Here is a 27,500-nt window from a genome sequence, read left to right on the forward strand (position 1 = left end):
TTTTTCTTGTTGATTTTTCCTTCACTGACAGCTGCTATGGGTCACTCCAGTGTTAGTCTCTTTCCTCAACAAAACTGGATTTTTTCAAGCTTACGGTCTCTCCTGCTTCACCTTGAGTTGCTTCTTACTTCACTGGCGTTAAAAAAAAAATGGCAAAAGAGACATGATAAGGAATATTAACTTACGCATCAGGCTCTCTTTAGATAATTACCAGAGTGCTATCCAATCTTGATCACTTTGTTTCATTCCCATTCCTGCTTCCTTCACCTTTCCTAACACACCTGCCTCACTTCTCCAAAAGCAAGTACGGCTGTTTACCGAAGGATAAGGAACATTTATCTACTGCCCAGGTCCTCTATAGACGCCGGTATTATAGCCATCCAATTTTTATCCCCTAATTATCTCCACCTGTTTTCTTCCCTCACCTTTCCTAACACACCTGTCTCATTTCCCCAAAAGCATACATGACTTTTTATTTATTTATTTATTATTTTTGCTTTACAGATGTCAATGAACTTTGCCCCTCAAGTGACAGTAATGAGTGTTTGATGTAGTTATTTCGTGCGTTGACTCTGGGCTCCCATAACCACGATCATAAGGGAGGAGAGAGTGAGCAGTTAACGTTAATCGATCCCCTCTACCTGTACTCGAGCACCTGAAAACGGCGCCTTCACTTAAGATTAGGGAGTCTTGGTCATTATCCTTACTCCAGGTGTGACTTTTAGACTTGAACTTTTTACATTTTACTGTTCTGGTTGTCCTTTGCTTAAATTCAGTGCAGTGTGAAAATGTGTCAGCACACGCAGACACACACACACACACACACACACACACACACACACACACACACACAGACACACACACACAGATGGATCAGGAGGGTTTTTTTTTTTTTTCCTATGGTAAAAACTACTCAAGAGACTGTAGTAGAAAAAATACGTGTGAGAACCTGGTAAGTGAATATGAGATACTCAGTTAAGCAGTAAAAGAGTTAAACGCTTTACGCTTTCATGAGGGTAAGTTTCAAAGACCACACATATGTTTCTTGTTAAACTATCACTAGAATATGAGGACATTTTTGAAAACCTACAGTAACTTTCATCAGAGCCTGTTAAAGATACACGAGATAATACGCCAGTACGTTTTTTAATACGGATCTTAAGAAATACCTGCGATCACTAAGGTACACAGTGACAACTCAACAAAAAAATCACACCGAAACTACTATTTTCTTTTCAACGTCCAATACGGAAACAAAACACATCGAAGCCTGCAAGAATACTCAAGGACACCTGCTATTGACTAAACCCGAAACTTTCCACTTGATAAACAGATAAAAACCGCATTCAACACACTCCCGAGACTTCCAAAGTTTGGAATGCAGGCCAACAACGAAAAGAAAAAAAAAAAAAACATGCGCTACGCTGAGAATACTGAAGTAGAGACGCGAAAAAAAGAAACGACGAGCCACCACACTAATACTTGACACATGAATCAAGGCCAGGCGACTTAAGACACTGGTTGGATGGGCAGGGAAAGGAAAAATAAAAGGAATTAATGAAGGTAGGGAAAGGGAAGGAATGAAAATAAAAAAAAGGTAATATAAAACATGATGAGAAGACCAGAGGGAAGAGAGCGATGGAATAAGAGAATAGGGAAGAAAATAAGGGAGAGGCAGCAGGTAGAAAATGAAGAGAGGGGAGACAATGTATAGGAAGATGAGAGAGATGTGTATGGTAAAAAATGAAGGAAGGAAACTTGTAGATAGGGAAGAAAATTAAGAAAACGTGACAGGAATAACATTAAGGGAATTAAGTAATCAGTGAATAGGGAGAAACGTTAAGTAAGGATCATTGGAAGAAAATGAGAGAATGGAAGAAGGGAGTCGGGGAAGTGAATGAAGAGGGACTGGAGCTGCTGGAATCTAAATGCAGTGACGAGACCAACTTGACAACCCTCAACAGGCGCTTCTGAGGTGACCTGCTGCGGCTCCTCAGTCAAAGGACATTTCCCTCACAACTTTTGGCATCCTCTGAAGTTCGTACCTGAAGTCCCCAGAGTCCCCCACGGCCCTCGACGCCTCGCAGAGTCTCAGGGAAGGTTCTGTGATGTCTGAAACTTTAGGGTCGGTCTCATCTTCTTTCAATGTTATATTAAAGCACGTATTGTATGGAGGAACAGTGAAGGGGGGCGGACAGTAAAAAAAAAAAAAGTCGTGATCCTCCACATTCTTTTTAATTGACTTAAGTTTTATTTATTTATTTATTTTTTTCATGTGATTTTATGTCGTGGCCGAAATGTTGCAAAGATTTGTAAATATCTGTTTCTACGTTACTAGATTCAACTCTTGTTCCTGATGTAGTGAGTGTTCCGATTGTTTTCTTGTCTTATTCTCCTTCATTCATCCGTCTGAGTTTTTATTTTTTTTTCTCTTTTCTTTCTTCTTCCTCTTCTAATGCAGTAATTATTATGATCAGCACACATATAATGCAGAGAGAGAAAAAAAAAGGAACATCTAAGTAGAAAAGAAACATGAAACTGAATCACAACCACATTGCGCAAAAAACAAACAAAAAAAAAACATCTATTTATTTTCCGGGGACGTAAAGCAGACTGGTTCAGTAGAGAAAGCCTGATTTAGTAAAGCCTGATTTAGTGATGATTCGCAGCAATGGCTTCAAGACACATGATTCCTGCCTCGCAATCCTTTAACAGGAGACACGGGTGGGTACAAGAGGCGATAACCGTGTCATAGATTGTGCACTGAGATATTTGACTGTGTGTGTGTGTGTGTGTGTGTGCAATGAGTTAAGTTGTCTTTGAAATGCAGCTCGTGAGAATGACAGACACGCACAAAATAAAACCGGGAAACACAACCAGCGTGCAATGGACTTCGCAACAAGAAAACAAAACGTGCAGATTTCGGCTTTAATTACAACACTGAACTGACACGTATCAAATTTCTTTGCAAAATATTTAAGTGCTTTTCGTTTTATCACTCTTATTTAAACCTTTTGCGCGCGCACACACACACACACACACACACACACACACACACACACACACACACACACACACACACACACAGGGCCTTTATTTCCTATCTGTAAATATGGACTCGCCCAGCACACTCAGTTTCCCTCTTTGTGTCACGCGGGATCGATACCTGATTAATGCAAATTACCGAGATGCTGCACCACGTATTTTTCTTTCCCCCGCCCGCGCCTCGCCGCTCCTCGCCCAGACGCGGCCTGATTAACACTTGATCAAAGGCGTCACCGAAATCATATCGAGAAATCCCTTCCAGCTCGTCCAAGGTGAAAGAAATCTTGGTGGAGTTTACCTTATTTTAAGCAGGTATATATATTTTTGTCATTCCTCCTCCGACTCTGATCGAGCGAAGATTTCCTGCGTTAGTTCATCACCAATTCGGCGTAAAAGTGGAGTCGTCTGGCGTTCCTCGTTGAGCTGATAACCATGATCAGTCCCAGTCATTGAGGGAATTCTTTCTTTCCTTGCCTTCTTTTCATTCTCTTTCATACTGCATCCTCTTCGGAAATTACAATATCGGCGATTTTTTTTTCTTTTCACCGAACCATCCAGCGAAAGAATGTAGTTTTTATTTATTTATTTATTTTTATTTCGATGTTGATTAAATGAAAAAAAAACATCTTCTGCAACTGACAACCTTCTCTGGAGAAATAAGGGGCCGGGCTGCGTTCCGTTACCTTACAGAGCTGGTGGTGCCTGTGAGATGTCTGTAGGGAAGGAGGAGGAGAGGGAAGAAGTGATAGCCGCCTTGCTACACTGTATGGAGAGAGAGAGAGAGAGAGAGAGAGAGAGAGAGAGAGAGAGAGAGAGAGAGAGAGAGAGAGAGAGAGAGAGAGAGAGAGAGAGAGAGAGAGAGAGAGAGAGAGAGAGAGAGAGAGAAAATAGTATAGACGCTGATGCTTTGCCATGCACTTAAGGTAATTGATGTGACTCGAGTCTTTCCCTTACTGAGCTTAACGCTAAATGGTGTGGTAAATGTCTCCATGCAAATGTGGCGTGGTGTTATAAAATCATCAGAGGTCAAGTGTTAATACGGTATGATCCGGAAAACGTTTTATGGGAACAGGACATTTTGATATTTTCTCAGTAATTAGAGTCTGAATTCATAAGTTTGTGTGTTTATAGGAACATTTTTTGCCTCAATTTGTATACATAATAAGTGTGATATGAACGTAAAATTTAAAGTAAAGATGTATTCTCTCTCTCTCTCTCTCTCTCTCTCTCTCTCTCTCTCTCTCTCTGGTAACATCTGAAGTAAACAATTTATCTCTCTGCCACCCAGTCCGTCACAGCTCTCTCTCTCTCTCTCTCTCTCTCTCTCTCTCTCTCTCTCTCTCTCTCTCTCTCTCTCTCTCTCTCTCTCTCTCTCTCTCTCTCAGCAAGTATAGGGGGCTTGAGCATTCAATTAGCAACGTGAGTCAGCATCAAAGGAAGACAATCAACAGTCTCCCCACAGCTCCCGGCCACCAGGGATTCTGGGACTCAGCTTACACCAGTAAATATAGCGATGCACACGTACTCCGTCACACCACACCGCACCACCACACCACCACGGGAGAAAAGTAAAGTATGGTTGTACTCAGCCATACCACAATCACCACACCATCTCAGAAAAATAAAATCGCGTTCTGTTCAACTAAACTACCACTGCAGTTTCTGTTTCCTCCTCCACTTCCACCACGGCAAGACAGAAAAGTTAGGTTCTACTCAGCCACATCTCCACCACTACACCAGCACTACAGCACCGCACTCAAGTCAGGTCACGTTCTACTCAGCCACACCACCTGCACCACCGCACCACATCACCACCAATATTACCATCACACTACCACAAGAAAGTAAGGTCAGGTTTGTACTGAGGCACACCACCACATAAACACCACTCAGTTTCTACTCACACTACCACCACATCACCACAGTAAAGTAAGCTTACATTCTACTCAACCACACTACCACCACACTACCACTACCACACCACCGCAGTGAATGAAAGCAAATTCAGATTCAAGTTCGCCATACCACCACCACAATATCAAGCACACCACTGCGATTAATTATAGCTCATAATCTATTAGGGATAGCAATATTATAAAGGAAGTGGTAAGAATAAAGAATGACTATTTTTGTCTTTTTTTTTTTTTTTTGGATGGCTAGAATCACAAGTGTACTCAGCCACATCAAAAGAGAAGTAAATGAAAATAAGCTGATCTACCCAAACACACTTCACTATTTAAAGAAGTGGGTGTTGTAGGAATAACAAAAAGTGTACTCAAGTCATGGCAGCAGCTTATTAATGAAAGTAAGCTTATCTACCTGGAGAAACTTGGCAATGTTCAATGAAGTGGTAATAGGAATAAAGACGAACATTTTGATATTTTTTACCATCGATTCTATCCAAAGCTACTTGACGATCTTTACTGAAGAGGTGATAGCAAAAAAATTGAATAATTTGGGTAATTTTACACGAATAAATAGAGCTGCGTATGTACTGACAGACACAATACCAGCCTATTAAATGGAAGCCATGACATATTCTACCCTGAGAAACGTTGTATGGTTTTAATGAAGTCACGGTGGGAGTAAGGACGACTTGTATTCACCACGATGTCACCACTTGCTCACCTTATCACACTAAGTATTCACAATCATCACTATCACTGGAACTTCTCAATTATTTCGTTTTACACAAATAAATTTAAAATCGAAAAGTAACTACAGGGCTTTAAATAGTCACATCAGCAGAAAATGGCAGGAAGTTCAAATATTACTCAGGGATACTTAGAATTTTACTAAGAGACGACCGTATATATTTTTTTCATGAACTTCTTTCCTATCCAAGGCGACCCATAATGATACGTTGAAAATGAGTTATTTTCAATATGAATTTTTCTTACGCAGAATTAATGGAAGAGTCTAGAGATTAACAGTTTCCTCGAAAACTTTAGAAATTACTATGTATTTTCATCCTTTAGCGATTAAAAGGATTTAATACTCTCTCTCTCTCTCTCTCTCTCTCTCTCTCTCTCTCTCTCTCTCTCTCTCTCTCTCTCTCTCTCTCTCTCTCTCTCTCTCTCTCTCTCTCTCTCTCTCTCTCTCTCTCTCTCTCTCTCTCTCTCTCTCTCTCTCTCTCTCTCTCTCTCTCTCCTCAAGTACGGTCTCACAAACTCCTCTAAACACACACTGAGCAGCGAAAATACCTTAGCCCCTTAATGGAGGGGTGTGTGTGTGTGTGTGTGTGTGTGTGTGTGTGTGTGTGTGTGTGTGTGTGTGTGTGTGTGTGTGTGTGTGTGTGTGTGTGTGTATGTTTGTGTGTGTGTGTGTGTGTGTGTGTGTGTGTGTGTGTGTGTGTGTGTGTGTGTGTGTGTGTGTGTGTGTATGTGTGTGTGTGTGTGTGTGTGTGTGTGTGTGTGTGTGTGTGTGTGTGTGTGTGTGTGTAGGCAGGAAGTTCAGTATGAAGCGTAAATGAGAAACAGAAGACGGTGAAGTATTCATGCAAGAGTTACAAATGAGCATAAAGTCAAAAGGATTTCAGGTAAAATATAATGGTAATAATGTTAGAATGGCTAAGATTTACTAGCGGTTCTGTAACTTGCAGACTCAGGAAAGAATACATGGATAGACACTGGTGCTTTTTTTTTTTTACTTTTCTTGACATTGTCTCATATATATATATATATATATATATATATATATATATATATATATATATATATATATATATATATATATATATATATATATATATATATATATATATATATATATATATATATATATATATATATATATATATATATATATATATATATAACAATTTTAAACCATTTACCGCCTCCCACTGAAGCAGAAAATATATACCCACATAACCAAGAAATAAAATATTCAAAAAGGTGCTGATAACTTAACTTTTGTAGCATAAAGTTTGTAAAGGGAATCATATGTAGTAAAAATGTTTCTAAGCAGAGAAAAGAAGCATTAATAGTGCTATGGTTTCAAACTCACACCTCGGATGACAGCCACACACTGAGACACAAAGTTACAACACCAGTTGCATAAATAAATACACTGAACCGAGAGGGAGTGAAAGATGACACAAAAAAAAAAAAAAAAAATATCGAGTGAAAAAAAAAGGAAAGCAGCGTAGAAAAAGTTTGATATTTCTATTAGCTCGTTAGCATGTGTTCGATTTTTCTTTTCTAGTTAATGAAATATTTTTACTTATAACTGATGCAGAAAAAAAAATAATAACTACAAAAACTGAGTGGAATGAATCAAACAATATATACGTTCATGCTTTTAGTTGGTACAAATCCCATTTTCTCACAGGTTTTCTAAAGTGGCAGTTTGTACATTTTGGTGGCATGTGTCACTCACCATAATATTCTGAAGTGCTGCTTGTGCTCAGTGTTTCCGGTTTTCCTTTACTTCAATTTAGCACCACACACTTTTGTTTATTCAGTGACCTTTCCTTCTTCATTTTCCTCAAGGCGTTATGCTGCTGCTCCTTCTTACATTTATATATTTCTTTCTACTTAGCACCATCAACATAATATTCGTAACCTTTATTTTATTTCACTTATATTTCTTCTAAACTCGTATCTGGTACTGATCTTCCTTCTTTAATCATGTGCTTCAATCTGTCTCTCTTCACTGAACACTGTCAACATTGTTTTCTTCTACATTATCTTTCCTACCTTTAATTTTATTTCATGTATATATTTTACACGTCGCACTGTTCCTGCTGCTTTAAACTCCAAGTATTCTCACACGACTATGACCCCAATTCAACACTCTTATCCTCCCATCATAGAAGATAAAGAAGAAAATATTATCATCTTTCCAATATTTCCTTTTCTTTAATGTATATATTTTACACCTCACACTGTTCTTCCTACTTTAAACTCCAATCCTTCCCTCACGACCATGACCCACAATTCAACAACTCCATTACAGAAAAAAAAAAAGGACAAAAAACCTATTATCTTTACAATATTTCCTTTTATTTCATCTATATATTACACCTCACACTGATCTTCCTACTTTAAACTTCAAGTGTTCCCAGACAACCATAATCTACAATTCAACACTCTTACCCTCCAATCTAAAAAGAAAAAAAAAATGTATAACGTTAATAATTCTCACCTTAGAGCGGCCGAGATTAACCCCACTTACTTGATCCCTTAAGCGCAAGCCAACCCAATTGTTCTTATTTACTCGAATTAAACTCCAGCGAGTGCAGGCGCCCTTCACTTGGCTGGCCGTGAACCTCCATCAGGGCACATCAGAGCCAATTAGGGTCATACACAATTCATGTGCAGTTGTGAAATGGGGGGGCATTACCAGCTGGAAGTTTTATATGATAATACTTGGTGTACGACGTATGGCTGTGTGACTTCTGAGAGAGAGAGAGAGAGAGAGAGAGAGAGAGAGAGAGAGAGAGAGAGAGAGAGAGAGAGAGAGAGAGAGAGAGAGAGAGAGAGAGAGAGAGAGAGAGAGAGAGAGAGAGAGAGAGAGAGAGAGAGAGAGAGAGAGAGAGAGAGAGAGAGAGAGAGAGAGAGAGAATGGAGAAGCACATCTAAAATCAAGTAAATGTAAAGAGAAATATTTATTTTTTATTTTTTTTATGGCCTCTTCACTATTCTTTACTAGGCTTCCTATTTCTTTGACTCACCTCCCCTTCTCTCCCTTCACTCAGTCCTCCCTCACGTATACACATTCCCTTCCTCGCCCCCACGACCCCTATCACCCTTCCACTCCACTGCTTTACATCCCTACCGCCTTTCCACCCTGCCACCCTTCCAATCCTTCACCTGCCAGCGTACCTCACTGCCTTTCATCGCTCCGCCCCGCCACCCGGAGTCCCATCAACCCTGATTCCCCATCACTATACAGGGACGGTAATGCCTTCCACCCCCGCGGAAAACCTCCATCACACACCTGTCCAACACACGCATTGCCTGATAGACGGGCAGGTTTGGTAGCAAATAAGATTTACAGATATCTTTGGTACCATTAGTTCGTCTCTCTGGTGTCTAGGTCTCTGAGAGGTATAAAAGGGTGTCAATTTGCTTTTTTTCTACTCTTCTGTATGTCACATTGGGATTTTGTTATGTTGGTTTATTAGAGGGTGGTTATCATGACTTGGTTTCATTAGCTCACCTCCGATGCCAAGGTCTCTGGGAGGTAAAGAAGGTTAAAGGTCTGCTCTCATGTCTACTTTTCTGTATGCAGCATTGGAATTCTACTGTACTGACGTATTGGGGAGGGATTATTGTAACCTGCGTTTTGTATATAGACAGTGACAGAAATTCTTTACACGTAAAAATGTAAAATGTGAGATATGCAAGTTACAACTGTATCGTGGTGCTCACTTGTTATCAAGACAATAGAATTTCGAATATACGAATAAAATAACAGCAAAGTTCACTTCAAGCAGACCATTACTCAAGCCATCCACAACAATAACTTGAAAACATTCCTATAAAAAAAGTCTTGGTCAATCATGCATTCTCAGAACATCAAAATGAGACACTGGAATCAAGGCAGTGAAGTCAGTCTGCCAACACAGCTTGTTCGATAGCTATTTCACGACCAATAAATGCGGCTTTTAAATTCTGCTGCGGCTAGAGTCATTGCTGAGCCAAGGTCTTTCCTTCAGACTGGTGGTTATGAGTTGCTCCAAGCCCTTATCGTTGACTGCCTTACAACCTGTGTCGTAAAAGCCTTCATGGAACATACATAAGACATAACCCGCGTTACTTCATTGCATTACTGTCACCCTCATAAACGCACAGTAAATAAAAAAAAACTTTAACGTAGCACAAAATTGGCGAGCAAGAGTTGGGAGAAAAATGAAGTCAACTTAAACTTTAATAGATACAGGCGAGCGATCAGAGGTTCCCCGGGGAGGACTTACGTGAAAATCAACAGCCCCCCGAGTTTCGTTTAATACGGGGGGCAAGAAGTTCCCTGATATATGAGTCGAGTGTAAACAAGTTCCTCGCAGCCTGACAAGTTGGCAAAGTCAAAGGCAACTCGAACAAACTTGTCAATGGGAGACACAGGATTAAGTCACTCGATAGTCATAAATGCAGCCGATCTTGGCGGTAAATGAAACTCTACTAAATAGAATGAAATCAAAGCGAATATACTACATACAATACCTTTTAATTTCAAGGTGATTTACATTTAGAATAGAGATGTATACCCATAAATACATGCTTTATATCATGTTATTGAGCCATTCTTAAAAGCAGATCAAACTACTATACACTCAACACTACCTAGTTCAACATGATTTATGGTGAAAACAAATATATTTTTACACACACCGTAAGTCTAAGGATAAACTACCAAATGACTGTTTGAATAGTGTGAAAACAATCAGCATAATGGAGATGAAGTGACAGAAGACATACAGATCTCTCACCGATTATTTTCCACAGGTAAGAATATACGATATCATTCAGTGTCCACGGGTGGCAATCATGTACGTGATTTTCCTGTGCCATAGAGATATCTGTATACACTTCACACCTGCGCAGGAAGGTGGAATGGCCCTCATCATTACATGTACTGCACCTGTAGGTATTTTCATATACGGATAGGTGAGAAATTAATCATGTTATTCAATATCGTAATGGCTACATATATGTGTCCTGTTTCCGTGTGTCATTAAGGTATTTTTGTACACATTTTACATCTGCCCAGGTAAACGGAATGGCTCTGATCAATACATGTACTCATACTGCATGCATTTCCATACGCGAACATTTCCACTGTAATGAACATGAACACATTACAAATTCATATAATCATATCGAAACCCACTTGCACATGAAAAAAGTTGTACGAAAAAAAAAAAAATGTAAAAATATATCGGTCAGACACGAATGGATGTCATTACAGTAACGACCAACGAAAATGAAGGAACACAATGCTACGCAACTTTTGAAATAACACACACACAGCACCAGCAGTAGTAGTGTTTGGAACAACAACTCCATATAAACAAACATTTGCAACAACACTGCAAAACGCTGCAAATGTTTGGAAATAACGCTATAAACGTTTCGAATAACACTCGAAAACATCAAAATTAATACCAGGAACGACATGGAACTGATGAAACTCTCGGCAATGCGATCACAACTTGCCGTCCTCATTGCATTGTTAACTCGAGCCTTTGATCAACAACTGTCCTTTCAAATACCCGCTTTTTTATGGAACACATATACAGGAATCTGAATCCACACCCACTCACATACACCCACCCATCCACACACACACACACACACACACACACACACACACACACACACAGACGGACAGACACAGTGAATTCAACGTGTACTCGCATTTACCATTCAATCAGACGTGCATTCCTTGTGTCTTGTCCTCGCAACAATTCTCTACGAAATGTTGAGGAGGAGGAGGAGGAGGAGGAGGAGAAATAACAGTAGGAGGAAGAACGGGAGGAGGAAAGGAGGGAGGGAGGAGTTAGGACAATGCAGTGGAGAAGTGGAAGGGAGGGAGAGTGGCAGGCAGGGATGAAGTGAGGACGAAAAACAAATAGGGAGAGACGAGAGACTGGAGGAAGAGAAAGGAGAAAAAAATGGCTGTTGAAATATATATCTGGGAAGGAAATAGCAGAAGAGAGGAGACTAAGATAAGGATAGAGATGGAGGAGGATGAAGAGGAGGAGGAAGAGAAGGAAGAAGATAACGACACGGAAGAAGAGGAGAAAGCAGAAAACAAAAGATGGAACTGAGAGACACAAAATACCAAAGTTGACAAGTAAGCCAGAGAGAAAAAAAAAGAAAAAATATGAACAAAGACGAGGAGGAAGAGGAGGAGGAGGAGGAGGAGGAGAAATCGAAGAAAAACTGAAGGAACTCAGAACCTAAAGAAAAGAAAGCAGAAGATGAACAAGAAAACGAAAAATGGCAAGAACACGTATAAAAAAAGGAAAAAAAATATATAGAAGAAAAGGGGAGAGGAAAAAAGGGATGCAGAATATAGGTGGAGGGGAAGCAAACAAGCAAGCAAGCAGGCAAGCAAGCAAGCAAGGAAGGGGATATCGGGAGAAGCAAGGTACACAGGTGATACTGGACAACGATAAGAGAAGATAAATTTACTATGCCAGGAAAGAGAGGAAGGAGAAAGACGAGACAGAGAGAGAGAGAGAGAGAGAGAGAGAGAGAGAGAGAGAGAGAGAGAGAGAGAGAGAGAGAGAGAGAGAGAGAGAATCGCAGCGCTACAACACACCAACTCAGACACACACAACGTGGAGGGGAGATAAGAAGCAGAGCAAACAACGCGCAAAAACACATATAATGGGGGCGCCTGGCGAAGAGAGATGGAAGGACGCGAAGGAAAACTGAAAGAGGAAAAGGTTCAAGTTAACGGGAAATACCTGAACGTTCGTCAAGAAAGGTAAAGAAAACCTGATCTGGTCCCTTTTCTTAGATTTCACTGGCAGCGGTCTTAAGTTGGGGGGGGGATTCCTCTTATGGCTTTTCCTGAGACTGGTGGAAGAAAAAGAAAGAAAAAGAAAAAGAAAAAATGGGAAAAGTAGGCATGAAGGATAATAAGTAAAAGAGAAATAAAATATGGTGATAGAGGAGAGATGTGTGGTTACGCAATGAAGGACGGAATGGAGGAGGAGGAGGAGGAGGAGGAGGAGGAGGAGGAGGAGGAGGAGGAGGAGGAGGAGGAATGCAGGAAGGATCGTTAATCGTGTCGTTAATCTCAACAATTCTAGTCTCGTGTCCTCAAAAAGTTTGTGACAACCCGAGAAAGTTTACCTAATGTCTCCACTTGAAAAATTCCCTTCTTCTTAATTGTTTACGATCCACTAATGCTCTTCTTCTTCTTCTTCTTCTTCTTCTTCTTCTTATTATTATTATTATTATTATTATTATTATTATTATTATCATTTCACAGTACAAACCAGTGGCAACAAAGGAAAGAGCAAGGCACAGTACGCACATAAGAGTTCTTCGTACGAGTAACACAGAATTGTTGTTCTGCCACCTTCTTGAAACCTTTCTTTATAGTTATACCTTAAAGTTTTGCGATCTTTTCTTTACTGTGCGGTAAGAAAGACTGGCTCCCATTATCTGTCTGCCTGGGATAGTTATGGTGTCTGTCTGTCTGTCTGTCATTGTTTCTGTCCATATATCTACCTGCATCCGTCTGTCTGTCTTTCTGTTCGCCCGTCATTCTGTTTTTTTGTCTCTGCCTATGTCTACATCTCTCTCTCTCTCTCTCTCTCTCTCTCTCTCTCTCTCTCTCTCTCTCTCTCTCTCTCTCTCTCTCTCTCTCTCTCTCTCTCTCTCTCTCTCTCTCTCTCTCTCTTTTGCCACCTCTATCCTGTAAAGCTCTTTAAATTGGTCAGACTTTCAGATTAGAAAACTTTTTTTTATCACTTCCCTGCCAGCCGTCGCCACGTTTCCCGCCTCTCGCCGCCTCCTCGTCACTCTCACACCGCGCCTCCAGAAACACAAACCCGCGGCGTCATATCAGTTTGGTGAAGTTTCCCTATATCTCTCCCGCATTCCGGACTCCTGTTTTCCTCCCCGGATGCAGCGCCGCACTTCGTCAGACGCGGCAAGTGAGTGGAGGGTTTCAGCGTTCAGAAACAAGAGGAGGGCAGGGATTTAACGGGAGAGCTTCTGTGGATATGTCTGAAGTGTGAGAGGATTTGTAAGATGCTAAGCTGTTCTAGTCTTTTCGGCTAAAATGAAAGCACAGATTCATACACAAAGGAATATAAAAAAAGGAACAAGTAGCGATAGACCAACTACCCTTTAAGAAACTGTTCGCTCTAAGGAATACTATCAAATCTAAGTGACGTGGAATAGAAGGACAAAAGTTCCCCACTCTACGTACAGTACACTATCATACAATCATTAATACGTGTCAGTCTGTCTCTCTACCTGCGAGACTCAGTGACTATACAAAAGACAACACACAAGACTCAAAATCGAACAATCTTCACTTAACATCACTTAACACTCCCCATAGAGACCACAATTCTATTATGTCTAATCCTGAGGTGTTCACAGTCCCTCTTCCTCTCTCTCTCTCTCTCTCTCTCTCTCTCTCTCTCTCTCTCTCTCTCTCTCTCTCTCTCTCTCTCTCTCTCTTTACAGAGTTGGACACAGACGGAATAAAAAAAAAAAGTTCAGATTTCTCCAGAAGGAAGGACGCGGATAATTCTGTTTCTTATTTCTCACTCCCCAAGCTGCTGACTTAATGCTGCTTCCTAAGTTAACGCCACGCCATACTACAAAGGAGCGAAGGGAAGGGAGAAAGAGCGAAGGAAAGGGAGAAGGAGCGAAGGGAAGGGAGACGGAGGCGCAAAGAGAGGAGCACGAAGAGAGAGAGGGATGAAAGGAAGGGAGGAAAGATAAGTTGTCAGCTGGTGTGGGTGTTGTGGTGGTGTTACTATTGGTGAGTTTTTTTTCACTTATTTTTTTTTTAGTGCAGTTTTTCTTATTCATAGTACTTGGAATACTTTAGTGTACAGTAACAACAACAGCTACTACTAGTACTACTACTACTACTACTACTACTACTACTACTAAAAGCTAGTCTGTACATTTTTCCTATTTAACGACTTTTTCCTATTCACAGAACGACTAACTCTACTACTACTACTACTACTACTACTACTACTACTACTACTACTACCACCACCACTATCACCACTACCACCACCATCATCACCATTACTACTTCTCCTTCGACTAACTCTACCTCAGTGTATAGTGTGCCCGGCTGCTCTCGCGCACTCCACCTCGTGCCTTCTTATACAGGCTGCAATAAAAGTGCATCCGTTGGGGCGTGCTTGTGTCCCACCATAACAATACAGCTGATTATCTCTCTCTCTCTCTCTCTCTCTCTCTCTCTCTCTCTCTCTCTCTCTCTCTCTCTCTCTCTCTCTCTCTCTCTCTCTCTCTCTCTCTAATTACAAACTGCGCAAAGGTACTTTCTCCTTCAGTACCATCAACGTTTCTTCACTGTCAGAAGTTTTACATGTTCCCTTTCACCCTTGCCCCGTGTGTGTGTGTGTGTGTGTGTGTGTGTGTGTGTGTGTGTGTGTTGAAGGGGGCGTTGTTATTATTATTGCTATGCTCATTATCATCACCGTAATAAACCATCTCGTTATCATTATTGTTATTGTCACTATTACTGCTACTGTTACTTCTACTGCTCCTTCTCTTCCTCTTCCTCCTTCTCCTCCTCCTGCTCTTCCTCCTCTTCCGCCTCCTCCTCCTCCTCCTCCTCCTCCTCCTCCTCCTCCTGCTGCTTTTCCTCTTCCTCTTTCTCCTCTTCCTCTTCATCCTCCTCCTGCTCCTCCTCCTCCTCCTTCTCCTCCTCCTCCTCCTGCTCCTCCTCCTCTTTCTCCTCCTCCTCCTTCCTCTTTCTCCTCTTACTATTCCTCTTTCTCCTCTTACTTCTCCTCCTTCTCCTCTTGCTTCTCCTCCTCCTTCTCCTCCTCCTTCTACTACTACTATCAACACTTCACCACCCCCACCTTCACCACCACCACCACCACCAATACTACCACCACATCCTCTACCATTACCAGTATACTTTTGTAATCATTACCAGCAAAGAAAACAAACAAGGCACCTTATCTCACTATCAAGCTGACTTTCCATCCACTGCCTCAGGGAAAAACACATAAGGACACACCTACATATTATATTTCAGCATCTCTTGGGTCCTCATGCAGTTGTCCACACACCCGAGGCAAAACAGCTTGAAAGGGGAAGCTTCCTGTCCCATCACGATTTTTCTGCAACCTTTGATGTTTCGCTTCACCCAATCAGCTGTTTGAGTGCATACTGCTAATCCTGATCTCATGCTAATGGGTGATAAAGGATACAGTGTGTGTGTGTGTGTGTGTGTGTGTGTGTGTGTGTGTGTGTGTGTGTGTGTGTGTGTGTGAGAGCTGAGAGAGAGAGAGAGAGAGAGAGAGAGAGAGAGAGAGAGAGAGAGAGAGAGAGAGAGAGAGAGAGAGAGAGAGAGAGAGAGAGAGAGAGAGAGAGAGAGAGAATGATTTAGTGCAGACCAAATCACACACTTAATTATATTCCATCACCAAGACAAGATAAGAGCGTTTACATCAATACTTTTCACATCCGTAATATCGCCAAAAGCTGCCATATTCAACTTACCCTTCAATTCCAGAATGTGTGAAACTCTTTATTGTTGCTTTTTTACATTGGTGATTTTTTGCTATTTCGGATCCATTCCTGTGTGTTGGATATTCTGGGGTGTTTCACTGGGTGTTCATTGTCACGCCTGATGAATATGTTCTTTTTCTTATATTCCATGAATTCTCTTCCCACTCACCTGTCTGTTATTTTCCACTTAATCCCTTTTATATAAACTCATTTTCTACCTTTCCAGCGAGTCTCTTCATATGAACCATTTCTCCATTCATATGTTACAAGAAACATTTTTTTTTATTAATATAACTTTTGCTTTCAGAGATCGTATTTTTATAAAGGAATTACAATCTCCCGTAACAAATTTCTGAATGACGTTTGGATTCATTCACTTAGTTATTTTTTTTTATGTAGCTGTTACATATTTCGGCCCTTCACTGTCCCCTTTAGATGAATAGACATATGTACACAAAGGAATAATATTGCACGTTTTCTGCTTGTTTCAAGACAACTTTTGGAGTAATTTCCCTGTCGGTGTTTTCCTCGTTATAGTGGCTTATACATTAGCTTTTCCACAAAGGATTGTTTTCATTTTACTTTTACAGAGAAGCAAATAGACTGCTTATTTTTCACCCAGGTCCTTTGCCTTCATCCACCTGTGTGATAAAAATGAGCAATTATACCCCGCGGCTCTGTAATGGCGTGGCATTAAGTCGTCTTTGAAGTGGCAAAGACCTGATTCTTTGCCCCCACGGCGCAGGTTGATTGGCGCTCCTCTCTATGCGCGGCTGCTGCGTCTGTTGATGGTGAACATGGGCAAAAAAGTGGTATTATGAGATTTCAACCCGGGGTCAGGAGCCGTGCTGATTTACTGTACGACTGACAATAATTGTGGCAATATAAATTATTTTGATGCACAAAAACAAAAGAATTTTTTGTAATCGCATCGTGATTTTTATTCATACTTCATATGTATAAAATATAAGATATATAATTCATATATAAAAAAATTAAAGCAAAAAAATCTGAGACCAGGGACGTATAAGACCTCACTGTACGCGTGTATGTTTTGTGTTATTATAGAAAGTTCCCCGTTTACAGTTATAGAGTTTACGTCATCCGCGTTTACTTATCTTTTTTTCCTCTTCTTTTTTTTTTTCACTTACCTTTCTGCTCTCTCATTTATCCATCCCTCCCATCTAAAAAAAAAAAAAAGGCATTCATGCTTATTAATGTGGTCTAATGTTTTTATATAAGAATGAAATATATCCATGACTCGGTGAAGTAAACCACACCACCAACATTCCCTTCACTACAAGCAACAGCAACAAAGTGCACAAAACAATCACTCTCAAGCACGGCAACCACTCCACAGTAGGGTGAGTGATGCTGCCCCTGCGCCGGTGATTCACAGTTCCTAATGAAGAGTGGCGTGGAATAAGAAAGACCTTATTTTTTTCTCTACTTTCTACATTTTTCCTGAGCCAGAATTAATGGTAAAGTCTGGGGTAAAGCAGCTTCGACGAAAACTTTAGAGATTATTATGTAATTTAATTTTATACTTCAGTGATTAAAAAATTCTCTCTCTCTCTCTCTCTCTCTCTCTCTCTCTCTCTCTCTCTCTCTCTCTCTCTCTCTCTCTCTCTCTCTCTCTCTCTCTCTCTCTTTCCATTATGATTAATCCCCGACGCCTCAAAAACGAGATCATACAACGCTAGCAGATACAAATTAAAGAACTGAACTCTGGTGGAATTCAGAACTTAGCTTCAAAAGTGAACAAGAAATGGACAATACAATAAACAACTAGTATAATAAATAGCAATAGCACAATAGATGTACAATAACTAACCCTGTCAACAAGAATAAAATAAATAAATGAATAAATAAATAAATAAATAAATAAATAAAAACACGATAAAAAATGACAGTGTTGGATTCTCTCAAGGAAAGGTTTTGTGGCATTCTGTCGTCTATCCTCCGCAGGGGACTTCTCGATCCTCCGAAACTCAATACGCAACACTCGCCTTTTTTTCTTTTTTTTTTTTTCGTTTTATCGCTTATATATTCCAGGCTTCACCCACTTTACCTTCAAGGCGGAGGCGGTTTCTCGCTGTCTCTTTTGTTGACACTAACTACCGCGGCTTTCTGTTTTCGGTGGATTGTTCGCTTCTTTCCTGCTTCTCTTGCCATTCCTTCTGCTTTCTCTCACCATTTCTTTTGCTTCTCTTACCACCACTACGGCTGTTTCTTTTACCACCGTCTGTTTGTCTCACCATATTTTGCTTCCTTTTCACCAGTGTCTTTTCTTCTATCCCTTCTCACCACTGTCTGCTCTTCTCGCCACAGTTTCAACCTTTTTTTCAACCAATGTTTTTGTTTTTATCACCTTTCAACTCTTGTTTCTGCTCCTCTCACCATTTTTTTTCCAACTTTTGTTTTTGTTTTTATTATCTCTCATCCGTCTCTGCTGCTCTCAACACTCTTATTTATCTAGCTATAGTCTCTGCTTCCTCTATGTAGTAAATATATCTATTTCCTATATCTATTTGCTTTTACGCTCTCAGTATGCCAGAAAGACATTTAAATTGTCTCTGTTTCTATCGACAATATCTCTGTTTCTTTCGCCTGTATCTACTTCTGTTCATGAAATTTTATCTTGTTGCCAATTCACCTTTTATACATTCAATATATGGAAGCATTGCATTACAAATATTTTATCTATTTCTTAAAAAAAAGTTACTTAAAAATGGTCCATCAAATCATTCAATAAACACAGCCAGATTATTACCACTGTTTTAGTTCTCATTGACACATAACCTATCTAGTCCTCATGCCAACACTAGCGATGCTTATAATTACATCTTCCATGGGAACCAGAGATGCCAACAGCTTTTCCTAGCATGCGTAAGTACATACAGAATAACATGAGCAATATTACTGTCAATGTCGATTCATTTTTCACTGATACACAGCCTGTCTTCCTGCCAACACTAAAGGTGGCTACAATTAAATCTCCAGTGCCAACTAGAGATGACGACACCCTTTCCTGGCCTCTGACGGTTCCTTTGTGCTCCACTAACAAATGTAGGACGAGAGAGAGAGAGAGAGAGAGAGAGAGAGAGAGAGAGAGAGAGAGAGAGAGAGAGAGAGAGAGAGAGAGAGAGAGAGAGAGAGAGAGAGAGAGAGAGAGAGAGAGAGAGAGAGAGAGAGAGAGAGAGAGAGAGAGAGAGAGAGAGAGAGAGAGAGAGAGAGAAGCTTGACAGATACAAACAGATAGACAAATAACCTGGTAGACAGAGATTGACAAAGACAGGCAGACACAAACAGAGACAGAGAAGCGGAAATGCAAAAAGTCAGAAAACAAAGATAGACAGGCAGACACACAGACAGACACAGAAACAGAGAGGGGGTGGGGAAACGGAACACGACAGGAGAATAGACAGCTGGAGAAGAGGAGACGGAAGGAAGGAAGAGAGGGCGGCACTAGGAAAAGTGTCTGACGGTAGATAAATATTGAAGAGGAAGTGACATGACGTAAGAATAAAAAAGAGAGAGAGAGAGAGGAAGGAGTTTTAAGGGTGAGCAAGTAAAAGACGGAGAGAATGAGCGTCCAGGGGAGGGGTGAGAGGAGGAGGAGGAGGAGGAGGAGGAGGAGGAGGAGGAGGAGGAGGAGGAGGAGGAGGAGGAGGAGGAGGAGGAGGAGGAGGAGGAGGAGGAAAGAAAGTGAGAAGGAGCAGGATGATGGAGGAGGAGGATAAGGAAGAAGAGGAGGAGGAAAGAGAAGAAGAGTAAACGAAAGGAGATAAGGAGCATCAAGAGGAGGAAGAAGAGGGAGAGGAAGAATAGTAAACGAAAGAGGAGCTGAAGGAGTAAGAGGAGGAGGAGGAGGAGGAGGAGGAGGAGGAGGAGGAGGAGGAGGAGGAGGAGGAGGAGGAGGAGGAGGAGGGGGAAGAAGAGGAGCTGAGCGAGTGAGGGAAAAGACAAGAAAGGTTGAGGACGAGGAGGAGGAGGAGAAGGAGGAAGAAGAGGAAGAGTAAGAGGAGGAGGAGAAGGAGAAGAGGAAGAGGAGGAGGAGGAGGAGGAGGAGGAGGAGGAGGAGGAGGAGGAGGAGGAGGAGGAGGAATTTAGAGTTATGGCCGAGGTGGAATGGATGAGGAAGAGGGTGACAGTGAAGGAAGGGAAGGCAGAGCGAGGGATAAGAGTGCGTGAGAAAGCAGGGTGTGTACGTGGACAACATTCTCGCGCGGGGGAAAGAAATGGAGAGTGAGAGCGTGAAGATTAGGGCGTTGAAGGAGCAAACGAGGGTAAGGACATGCAGAGGGTGGTGCGAAGGCGGCGGCGGAGCAGGAAGGTGTCTGGGAGTGGAAGAAGAAGGAAGGGTACGAAGAAGTGAGAGAGAGAGAGAGAGAGAGAGAGAGAGAGAGAGAGAGAGAGAGAGAGAGAGAGAGAGAGAGAGAGAGAGAGAGAGAGAGAGAGAGAGAGAGAGGGATGAAAACGATGGAATGATAATAACACAGGAGGAAGGAAGGAATGAAGGAGGAAGGGAAAGCGAAGGGTGACGGTGAAGGGGCGTCGACTGATATCATGTCCTGGGTTATCCTGATTTACGTCAACATGAAGTAAAGTTTATATGAGACACGCATCGATTTTGGCTCAAGTCCCTCATGTCCCCTGGCACGACCCTCCCTTGTTCCCTTGCCTAACACTGCTCATCTCTTCCCCTCCACCACAACAGCTACCGAACAGACGATCCACAGCGCCCACTCTTATTCCTCCCAGTGCAAACCAAACCAGGTCAGACAGCCGACACACAGCAGGTCACACCAGTCGCGACCTCCGCTATTTCAGACCTGACCCCCTTTTCGTTTAGTGTATTCTTGCCCTCCAAAATAAAACGTGTTGACTGGCGCCTCTGCAGCAGCAACCGCGATGTGTATACTTTAGTGGATTGTCAACTTTTATAGCACACCGCCCATTGATTTCAGTGGGTGTTGGCGCTAGAATGGACGTGTTATTGAAGTAATGGGTGCGTGTGAAGCATAAACTCAGGATTTCCAGCGTGTTGCTTGTTTGATTTTGAAGAGTTAATCGTCGCGAGGAAAACGTTATGCATGTTTATCTATTTATTTATTTTCTTTTTACATGTTCGTTTGCTAAAAAAAAGAGGGAAATACTAAAGCGTTCACTTAGCATTACATATTAACTAACACATAAAAAAAGAGGCGAAAAAAAAAAAACATCAGAAGAACTCGTATCCAAAACACTTGAATACAAAAAAAAAAATAAATAAAATAAAATAAATAAATAAATAAATAAGTAAAAACCCCAATCATGTTCCTTTCAGATCGGCAAACCTCACGAACTTTATTTCACTACCAAAACAAAACTCGCTGGTGTAAAAGAAACTCTCTCTCTCTCTCTCTCTCTCTCTCTCTCTCTCTCTCTCTCTCTCTCTCTCTCTCTCTCTCTCTCTCTCTCTTTCCAACAACGCCCGTCCAGCCAGTGCATAAACCCGGGAATTACGCCATAAACGGGAAGGCCTTGCGGGTATTGGTCCTCGGGTAACGTGGGTATCGAGGCGAGGGGACGACATCACCAAGAGGCGCCGAGGGGACAAAAAACACATCCCAGAGCCCTTCCGCACTGAGAGAGGGGCACCGAGGAGGTAAAGAAGGGGAGGGAAAGAGGTAAAGAAGGAACAGAGTAGGAGGGAGTGAGAGGGAATGGAAGAGGGAAGGGTGAGAGAGAAGGGTGAGAGGGGAGGGTGAAAGAAGGGTGAGAGGGGAGGGTGAGAGGGGAGGGTGAAAAAATACAAGGCAGGTATTGGGACGATCTTTCGCACATGGAACTTTATTTTTCTTGTCCATGGTGAGAGTCCATTAAGAGGAGGAAGGAAGGAGAGGGAGTGGGGGAGAGAGTGTGGGGGAGAGGGAGGCAGGAGAGCTGGAGAGGTTATGGTGCAGCTGGCGTTATCGGGGGGAGGGGTTGGAGAGAGAGAGAGAGAGAGAGAGAGAGAGAGAGAGAGAGAGAGAGAGAGAGAGAGAGAGAGAGAGAGAGAGAGAGAGAGAGAGAGAGAGAGAGAGAGAGAGAGAGAGAATAATCGTAATGGCCTAACACGCACATACGTACAAACACACAAGAGATCAAAAGAATGTAAAGACAGAACACAACAAATAAACGACAGGAGATTTTTATTTTAGTCCTTACAAGACATCTTACGTCAAACTGCTTTATTGTACCCAGAATGAAAGATGTAAAGTAATTAAGATAAAAACTATAAGAAGAAAAGAAGACCAAGAGGCGCATATCCAACTAGACCAAACAACAGACAGACAGACGGAGAAACAAACAGACACACAAACAGGAAGGTATTAAAACCAGACAAACTATGAAAAAAAAAGTTGGAGAGAGACCCCAAATCCTCCCTCTCCACCGCCCCACAGAGCGAAAACTGCTGTCAAAATCGGATCAAAGAGAGGCGGTGGCAACAGCAAGGGAGAGGGTGAGGGAGAGGGAGAGGGAGAGGTGAGGATGTTAGGGTAATATCAGGCACGCCGCTCGCCCTGCACTATATAAAGCGCTACTCAATAAGTCACACGGGCAAAAACGACAAGAAAAGGGAAGCTCAAAGAGAAAATCACTGTATGATGATAACAAATAATAATTTTTGTACAGGAAAGGCATTAAACATAGCGAGGCATTATTATGGGTTTACGAAAAAAAAAAAAAATATATATATATAAAAGAAATAATAATAAAACTTAGATGAAGTTCAAAGTAGAATTCTTAGCAGGAAGTAATGAATTTTCAGAGCAACGTAGCTGTAGGGGACAAGAGAAAAAAAACATTATATACACGTTAAGTAACTTTCCTCACGTGGATGGTAAGTCTAAGGCAAAAAAAAAAAAAAAACAGGAAAAAAAAACCGAATGAAAAAGAAAGAGTGAATCTACAAAAAAATAATTCAGCGCTTCACACACGATGTACGGAGGGCCATCAAATTACGCTTCCATTACTTTGTTTTAAGAGCGCAGTTGACATTTCAATGTTAGTAAGGACAGAGCAGATGTGCCGCGAAGATCCCACGAATTTACTGAGTCGGAATAAAATGAGAATGTGAGGTTTTGCCGTCTTATAGTGGATGGGAGTAATTCCACACATCAGAAAAATAAATAGAACAATGCGTGTAATATGCAATGATTCTAATAGCTTGAGCCGAAATGCTATGAAACAATGTAGAGTCTTTTCCATCTTAGGGTGAATCGGGATAATTTCTTTGTTACTGAGCCTCTGAACACATTTGATAATTCCACACATTAGTATAATAAACAGAAATTATGTGTAATATGCAAAGGATGACATCAGCTAAAGGCAGAGCGCTATGAAGTAATGTAAACTCTTTCCCGTCTTAAAGAGTGAATGGGTAAAATTTCTTTGTTATAAGTCTCTGAACACACTTTTTATGGAAAGACCTCAATACCTCCCGTGGTTTGTAAGATGCAGGAACTTAAGATGTCGCGATTCCAAAGACAAGAACACGAACCTGGAATCATTCAACATGTCAGGTCTTGGTTGTCGAAAATGCAAAGCGTCATGCATAGAAAAGAGAAGACCTGTGCATGTTAAAGGTGAAGGCAAGGCAGCAACACAATGAAACAACACTGTATTCTCTTTTTGTGCCAGAGGGTTTGAATCGATGTGTTCTGAGTCTTGTCTAAATTAATGCCTCCTCGGTTCTCATAAAGACTATTTATTCTCTAAGGGTAAAGATGACTGGTTGCCATCTTGCATTTCCCATGAATGATGCAGAAGTTTTGTAAAAGTGTCATTAGAATCATGAAAATTCCCTTGTACACACTAATAAATTCTATGTGATCTGGGTCATGTATTCGTTAACGCCTTTGTTTCTCAGGACTATTTTCTAAGGGTACACTGAAATGGCCAAAATCTCATATTTTCCCCATTACTGATGCAGAAACGTCATAAAATTATCACTAGAATAATAAAAATACAACTGAAACCATTTAAATAACTAACTAGAGCATGGTAAGGGTGAGTATGGCGACGAAATATTAGAGAAAACATCCTTGATTACACTAATAAATTCAAGTAGAGCTCATGAAAGTTAAGCAAAACTCTGAAATGTAAGAGAATAAGAACCTGAATGTGTAGTGTTCTCAGTGTGGAGGAAGAGGGGGCAGTGGAAGGAATGTGTTACCATGAGGGGGCAATGGCGCAGTAGTAGCAGGCGACCCGACACGTGTGGGGTTCTCGGGGATTTTGAACAAAGCTGCGTGACGATCAGGAGGGATGTAAGGCTCTTTCCCTTAATATCCTTCCCCTTGGGCGTCGCTCCAGGCACAAGGGACAGAGGAGCATGAGCAACAGAAAATGGAACGTGATATAAAAACGCTGCACGGGCTTAGCAAAAAATATCTGAATCCTTTACGTACACAGCACAATATTTGGGAATGAGTCGTCATTTTCAAATGTAAACACGCATTGTTGGCAAAGGAGAGCATAATTTAGAGAAAAAACGTTCAAAAATGGCGAAAACACTTTTTGTCAACACACTATGAAATAAATCGATGTCACATACTATAAACACAGATTACTGACAGTAAAAATAGAGGCTATTCACAAAAACACGTAATATAAACGAAAGAACTACCTGCTAATATTACCAGAAGCCAGCTTATCTCGCATGTTCGCATTATTGGCAAAGAAAAGAAAATCTAGTCTAAAAAAACACATAAAATAAATTAAAGAACGTTTGCCCTCACAAGCACACGCTGGAAAAGATCCGAAAAACAAAATATGAACAGGATTAATCTCTTACATTCCCGCGAGCTCTGCTTCGGTGCTGCCCACGGCCCGCACAAGCGTCGAGCTCCTCCATCCCCTCCCTTCCTCTCAGCGGCTCAGCCGAGGCCGCCACCGCCGAGCCAAGCAATCAGTTACACTTACACGGTTTCCCTGACGCCACAAAGACCAGAACGACCTCGGTAACTTTCAACATTAGACGAAACTCCTGAAACTTCGACGAGATACATCAGTTCGAAGGCCGCTAAGAGCACTTGCTACTAACACCATGTGATGAATAATAAAATAAATAAATAATTAAATAAACAAATAAATAAATAAATAAATAATAGGTAAATAAAAAGATGTTACTGGACTCCCTTCTCTTTACCGTGACCAGAGTGACGATGAGGCAGCTTTACTTAATTTCAGGAATAAAAAAAATCACTTCCTTTGAGAAGCATTCCAGTGAACACTGCAATACTGATGATTCTGTAGTTGTTCCTAACAGTCTCAGGAAGGTCCAATAAAAGACAATGTTGAGCTAAGTGACCTGTGAATGTCCTTCTCCCTTCCTGAAGTCCCAAGACTGAGCATAACGAGCTGCTTGCATGCAAAACACTTCTGACAAAAAAACATGAAACAAATCTAAAATATTAATAATAATTTATAATTTCACTTAAGCATGACTCGTTGCTGCAGTGGAATTACAAAAATCATTCAGTCCGTCTTTCGTAATCTACCATGAGAAATTTCAATGAAAGGAAGCCACACCATGGAATACCTGGACATAAAATTGAATGTAATGGACACCGGAATGCCAGAAAATACTGAAAACTATATATATATATATATATATAAATACATCAAGAACAGCGTACTAAAAATCGTACCAAGCTGCTGGATTATAGTCGCTTCAGACAACATAATCAGATTCTTTTGTGATATCTAATGGGATTCGGATGCGAAGTTAAAATATCAAAGTGAGAGAGAGAAAGAGAGAGAGAGAGAGAGAGAGAGAGAGAGAGAGAGAGAGAGAGAGAGAGAGAGAGAGAGAGAGAGAGAGAGAGAGAGAGAGAGAGAGAGAGAGAGAGAGAGAGAGAGAGAGAGAGAGAGAGAGAGTGTACACGAAAGCAAGGGTTGTTCATCAGTGCCGTGGAATGTGATACTAATGTGTTGTGTTTCGTCCTTGTTGAACCTCTGGTGTTTCATGGTTGTTGTGGTGACGTACTCTGCCTTCCCCCTCATCCAGTGTCTGACTAATGGAGGATGTAATCATATAACATCATTGAGGTGAATATAAAATCATATGAGATTATCCTCATGTTACATCACTGCTCTTTCATAATGATTTATAATACAATACTGTGTTATGTGAATTCAATTCATTTAGTAAATTACATTTTAGACAGTATATAGTCAATATGTCTGATTGTCTGTATATCCGTCTATCTATTTATGTCTCGTTATTTACGTGTATGTCTACCTGTCAACCTGCCTATCTATCTATCTCTCGGTCTGTTTCTGCTTATCTACCAATTTATCAACTTAAGAGCAACAAACTTAAAAAAAATATATATATACAAAAAAGTTTCTTGGCATTATTAAACAATAATGAAAGGAACTACAAACATGGGACATATATATATATATATTTTTTTTTTTTCTGTTTCCATTCCTGTCCCACATAATTACGTTTCCGCTCGCAGCATGAACCACCAACAATAATTCCTGGGAGATGAGATTTCCCAGACAACTGAATTTTCTCTAACAAATCCCCATTCCTCAGTTCCTCCTTCCATTTCTTTCCACCCCCTCTTCTCCTTCTCCTTCTTTCCTTCGTGTTTCTCCTCCTCCTTCTCTTTTTCTTCCTTTCCCCCTCCCATCTGTCTTGTCTGAAGTTGCATTGGTGTCTCATTAATATTGCAAGACCGTGCAATTCCTCCGTACATCTTCTAATGGCTGCGCTGGGACGGAAAGAGAGAGTGACGGTGAAGGAGTGATAGAGAGAGTGAGGGAGCGACGGGGGAAAAGGAGGGAAAGAAAAGGGGAGGAAGACTAGTGTTGATGGGGACGGGTGGGGGAAGGAGTGATGCTGGGTTATCGATACACGCTTCATTAAATTAGAGTAAAAAAAAATGCGATATATTTGTTGAATATACATCCGCATCCACGTCCTTTTGAGGCAAGACTAATGAGATGCATCACAGTCGTGGCGCGTGTGCGTTGTATAGGTAGGTGTGTGTGTGTGTGTGTGTGTGTGTGTGTGTGTGTGTGTGTGTGTGTGTGTGTGTGTGTGTGTGTGTGTGTGTGTGTGTGTGTTGGAATTCACGTTACTCAAGATATGTTTGGTTTTTGCGATTTTTATTATTATTATTTTTTTTATTGATACATTTATTTTTTGTATTAATTTTTGTGTGTACTTGTGAATTTACTCACTTTTTTCATCACTGATCATTCCAT

Source organism: Scylla paramamosain, chromosome 4 (assembly GCF_035594125.1).
Source record: "Scylla paramamosain isolate STU-SP2022 chromosome 4, ASM3559412v1, whole genome shotgun sequence".
Classification (NCBI taxonomy): domain Eukaryota; kingdom Metazoa; phylum Arthropoda; class Malacostraca; order Decapoda; family Portunidae; genus Scylla; species Scylla paramamosain.